The 5,311-nt window shown below is 41.9% G+C and overlaps 1 long non-coding RNA gene across 1 annotated transcript in view; it reads right to left on the bottom strand.

The window, feature by feature from the left end:
• Positions 1-976: 976 nt before the first annotated feature.
• The window catches only part of LOC117958223, a 13,449-nt gene continuing 9,114 nt past the window's right edge, over positions 977-5,311 (bottom strand). Inside the window, exon 2 of the long non-coding RNA XR_004659669.1 lies at positions 977-1,064. This is a non-coding gene — a long non-coding RNA (uncharacterized LOC117958223). The remainder of the gene's footprint in view (positions 1,065-5,311) is intronic.

Genomic DNA, 5,311 nt, shown 5'->3' on the forward strand with positions numbered 1-5,311 from the left:
CTCTCTCTCTCTCTGTATATATATCCCTGTCCATCCCACCACGTCTCACTGTACTTCTCTTAGCATTTTATCCTTTGTCTGAACACTCCATTGCTGTCTCTCAAAATTAACACAACAAATGTTGTGGAAGGAGGAAAGGGAAGAAATGTGTGGTAACAAAACACAATGAGGTAGGAGAAAACAGTAGGGGTTAGAGGAGTGGCCGGGGAGGGTCAAGCTGCCTTGAGCAGAGTTCACTCTAATTATTTTCCTCCTTTGATTTGTCTTGTTTTAAATCCTCGCCGTTTTTTGTTTCAGTGCTGTGCAGAGTACTTTTTGCTGCAGTCTGGAGGCTCGTCATTTTTCCCTGCAGAAGAAACATGCAGATGGTAAGATGCTCCACTCCATTCTCATCCCTCACTTCACAAATCATTTTTCCCTCTCCTCTTCTCCATCTCTAATGAATCAAGATAATTAAAAAGAAAAAAAAGTGAAAGACCAGGGCAGGTAGAATGACATAAAACAGTTAGTTTTTGGGCATATTATTTCTTATTTGAACAGAGGACAATCTGCCATTCGCCAGGGATATTAGACCATGTGACTTATGCTTGTTTGTGATGTTTTTTTTTGGCTAAATGCAGACGATTTGGGTTTATGAGTTGTCCTTATACATCAGCACTCATTAATGAACAGCGGGGACTGTTATGAGACTATGTCCACGCTAAGCTGGCTAAATAAAAACATGCTGTGTGTGTGTTTGAAAATGTACGTGCACTAATGGTTTGAGCTTGATTTTATGAAGATCACCATCCACAATGCCTATATATATATATATAAAGGTTTACATCTTCTTTCTTCTCTTCTTACATCTGGCAGCGAGAAAATTGTGCTTCCAACATCTGTTGAGTGCAACAACTCTGTTGAGTTGGTTAAACCTCTACTGATAAAGAAATAAGCTGGATGTCATACAGGGGGGCAATGCCCAGTTATCGTTTGGAGGTGCCCTGCCATACATAACCATTTTTACTTGCATTTTTAGAAATATGTGTTTGTATTATGTTGTAAATGTGAAAATGAACTGCTACCTCTTCTATCAGCTCTGGCCACTGAAAAGAAATAAATGGAAAAATCACCCCAATTGCAAAACCGGGTCAGTCTGACGTGGTTTTGCCTGAGCTCAATTCCATTCATGAGGTTGTCCAGTTGCGCTGGGTAAAGGATGCTGACAGCCAGGCTCTCATTAAAACGTCCATGGTAGAACATCAAACCTCACCACAAAGTAATGAAATACGTGTGGCAGGGCACCTTTAAATATTGGGATGACGTCAAGCATTTTTCAAACTGTCTCTACTGTAGGAGAGTCATAGTATTGCTGTTGATTGTTTACGTGAAACCTGATAGAAATAGTTGTGTAATAATGAAATAAGAGATCTAGAAAAAGACATTCAAAACCTGCTTTCTCAAACACACTTGGTTAAATGCTGCAGTGGTTGTAAATGGTGGATGGTCGCTTTTTGGAAAGTTACAAAAATTGCTGGACAGCAGCTTAGTATAGACAGTAGGCCAAAAAAGAGACAAAAAAGACTGTACGGACACACTCTGAGAGGACTGAACGGCCATAACTGCGAGTGGAGAAACACACATTCACACACAATGGCACACAACACACAATCCATTTGACCTGGGGTGAATGTGAGGAAGAGAGGACAGGAACCAGCACAGTGGGGATGTTGCACATCATCAACAACATGACTCAGTCTCACCTCTTCCCCTCAAGACTCTCTCCTCCTCCTTGTATTTCTTTAGTAACCTTTTACTCTCCATTTTTTTAGTCTCCTATTATCTCTGTTCTTCTCCTCTATTCTTAAATGCTTTTTGCATCTGACATATTTTCTTTTGTCCTCCTTCATTTATCCATCCTCTCTCCCTCCTTAACTTCCCGCCCCTCCCTTAAAAAACATCTCCCTGTCCTTACATGTTTTCACCTTTGCATCTGTTCTTCCCCCTTTATGCGCTCTCTCTCTCTCTCTCTCTCTCTCTCTCTCTCTCTCTCTCTCTCTCTCTCTCTCTCTCTCTTTCTGCTGCTGCCAGTCGGCTGCTGTCTGTCTAGCTCCCCGAGGGGATACAGTACGTGTTTTTGATTTGGAGCCAAGCTAAAGATGCATCAGACAGCGACCGCTGTGTCACACCAGCTTGCACACACACATACCCGACTCACTCATTCGTATAAGCCCAAACAAGCACACCCACACATCTAAATGTGCAACACCTGACAGAAGCACACCTGCCTACACGCGGGCATGCACACGCACTTAGAGACACGAACAGATGCATTCAGTTGAAGGGTACAACGACGGTCTTCTGATGTGTTTTCCCCCTGTTCACAGAGGGACAGGAGGAGAAAAGGAGACTAAACGGCAAGGAGGAGGGAGAAAGTGAAGAAGAAAGGGAGATTCAACCACAAATTATGTGAAATGGTAGTGGGTTACATTTGCAATATTCTCTATGAAATTAAGACATGCATAAATGCTTGTAATTGTGTCTCACAAGCAGGACAGAAATGATGTCCCAAAGGTCATCAGAGGTTAAGTGTCTATTCTTTTTTTTTTTAATACAATGTGATTGTGCGTTCAGCATGCCACTGTAAGGTCACTTTTACTGACCAGAAAATATATCAAACTGAAAGAGATCTTATTATAATGACACTCTATGAAAGATAATTGGGTTTATTCAGTTTCAGGGGCTTTTAATTAATGAGCTACCACCATCTCTTTATGTTTTTAAGAAGATTATCAGTGAGTTTCCATTTATTGGCCTATGGGTAATTTCACAACTGCCCCAGTTAGCAAAAAAATTCAGGTTCTCTCTGATGGCCATCAAGGACCACTACAGCCTAAAACCTGACCGTAGATTTCGATCAGCATGATTGTGACACAATCCCATCAAACACTGAACATTATAGGGGTGATAAAGGTAAGATTTAGTACAGGAATCAAGTGGTAGGAGAATGAAGATTGTATCTTACTTGAGGCCAGAACGCATTACTTTCAAGACATCTTTTTTTTCAAATGGTTGATGTTCCGTCTGTCATTCAAATTCTTAAAGTGAGAGTGTGAAGAACACTGATAAAAAGGCCTCTGAAAGATTAATCCGAGGAGCAACAAGCTGATTTGAAAGTGGAGCTGTGCATAAAAGAAAGAAGAAAAAGAAAAAGCATGGCCTTGAGGTACAGAAACACAGAGGATTTGCTTCAGCACACACACACACACACACACACGCATGCACGCGCACACACACACACATGAACACATGTTATTGTAGCACAGGTTAAACAGAAGATAATTTCCACATGCCTTGTGCTGTATTACACTGCCTCTAACCTGTACTTTTGAAACAGATGGCCTCTAAGCAGCTCCCACCCCACCTGGCATCTGGTGCAGGTATGTGGATGACACTTTTACCAAAAGTCACTGCTCCAGTATCAACATGTAACACATCAACAACATCAACCCCTTACATTAAAGTTCACCCATGGACAGGAACATTTCTACCATTTCTCATCATGGTTGTTGCAACCCGTTCTTACTCCCGGCTCGTAAAAGATGTGGACGCTTGGGCAGTGCCTCTCAGCGTCAGAGACGATGCAAAAAAGCACCCTTCAGCGTGTGTATGGAACGCAGGAGGTGCAGAATGTCCATCAGGCACTCCAAGCCAATGGACACAAGCAATGCATGATGAGAAGCCCACCACCATCAAAGAGCAGATCTGTCGCTGGTACTCAACGGGGACCACCAGGAACATCCCAGTGGACTCTCTTGTGTTGCTGGACAGTCTCAACCTCTAACCAAAGTTTCAAAGCTTTTACAACCCATTCTCATTCACAACTTGTAAAATACTCAGCGGCTCTCAGCCCCAGATACTGATGCAAAAATCATCATCATCTGTATGGAACGCACCGGGCAGAGCAGCAGCTTGACCACAGCGCTGCAAGATGACGCAGTGTTAAAACAGTGTCAGTCAAACTTCAAATGGAGGAAATCCCTGAAAAAATTGTGATATGGAATGAACGTTTTTTTCATGTCTTAATATTAGGCGTGTCATGGCTCCATACAGACGTGGAGTGGAAGCTTGAGTGATGTTTTTGCACAAGCCCATGCATGAATATAAATCTCACCCATCAATATTGTGACTAGTGTGTAATTCACTCTGCTAATCGTATCCTGACTCTTCTTTAAAGCATGAAGGTCTTTGCCCTTGTTACCATGGTGGCATTACTTTCTTGTGTTATTCTGACAGGAAACAGATGAAGGGAAACTTATCCGACCTGCAACCTCACAGCAGCCAAATGTTACACACACACACCCACCAACATCTACAAAGAAACATACCTGACAGACATACACACAATTCTATGTATACAAATGGCCCTGTGCATGTTCACATAAACCCACATGCACACACACGTAATTTTATCATGCCTTTGCCAGAGGCCTTTGGAAATGCCAGGAAAGAGCTTCTCAGAATAACAAGGTGCTGCATTTACTTTCTGTAAATGCCACAAGTTACAGACGGCTAGATGAAGGTGGGAGCAGGAGAATGGGGTGAAGCGAAAGAAAATGAGAGCGAGAGAGCGAGCGAAAAACACTAAAAAGAAGTAATAACATTAAAACAGAATAACATACTTTGATTCAAAATTTAAGAGGACTATTACAAGCTAATTCCACTAAACACACATTTAAATTCAGGCAGAATAGCAGAATTGATGGCTTAATTAAAACTAGAGGTAGGGGGTAAACAGGAGGCAAGGAGAAAAACAATGAAAGGAGAATGAAAAGGAAGGAAAGGACAATGATAACTAGTGCTAGTGATAGAGTGAATGAATGTCCTTGTAGCACATAAAACAAAGTCAACTATGAGCATGTTCAATCACAAAGGAAAAAGAGAGACTAACTTTTTTTTTTTTTAATTCTAATCCAGGGACCAGTGAGGGTGGGGGTGGTTTGAGTCAAGGTTAGGGGGCCAGGCTGGGGTCATGTCTGATTTTAGGGCTACCAAATATACAAAGCACAACAGTTATATACACCCACCACCCCCATAGATTTGGTTTCCCAAAGATTAATGACACGTGTAACATTTAAGGATACTCAGTTAGTATTATCATGCATTTTGTTCATACTGCAAATTAATAATTAAAATATCCCCTCTCTGGGGATAATAATGTGGGTTGACGCAATATACTAATATATTGGCCACAGTAAGGGGGGCCAGAGAGAGGTACAGGGGCACTGCCAAGCCATTTTTATGGGCCCCTTCAAAACCTTGGACCCCCCCC

This window comes from Etheostoma cragini, chromosome 15, assembly GCF_013103735.1.
Source record: "Etheostoma cragini isolate CJK2018 chromosome 15, CSU_Ecrag_1.0, whole genome shotgun sequence".
Classification (NCBI taxonomy): Eukaryota; Metazoa; Chordata; class Actinopteri; order Perciformes; family Percidae; genus Etheostoma; species Etheostoma cragini.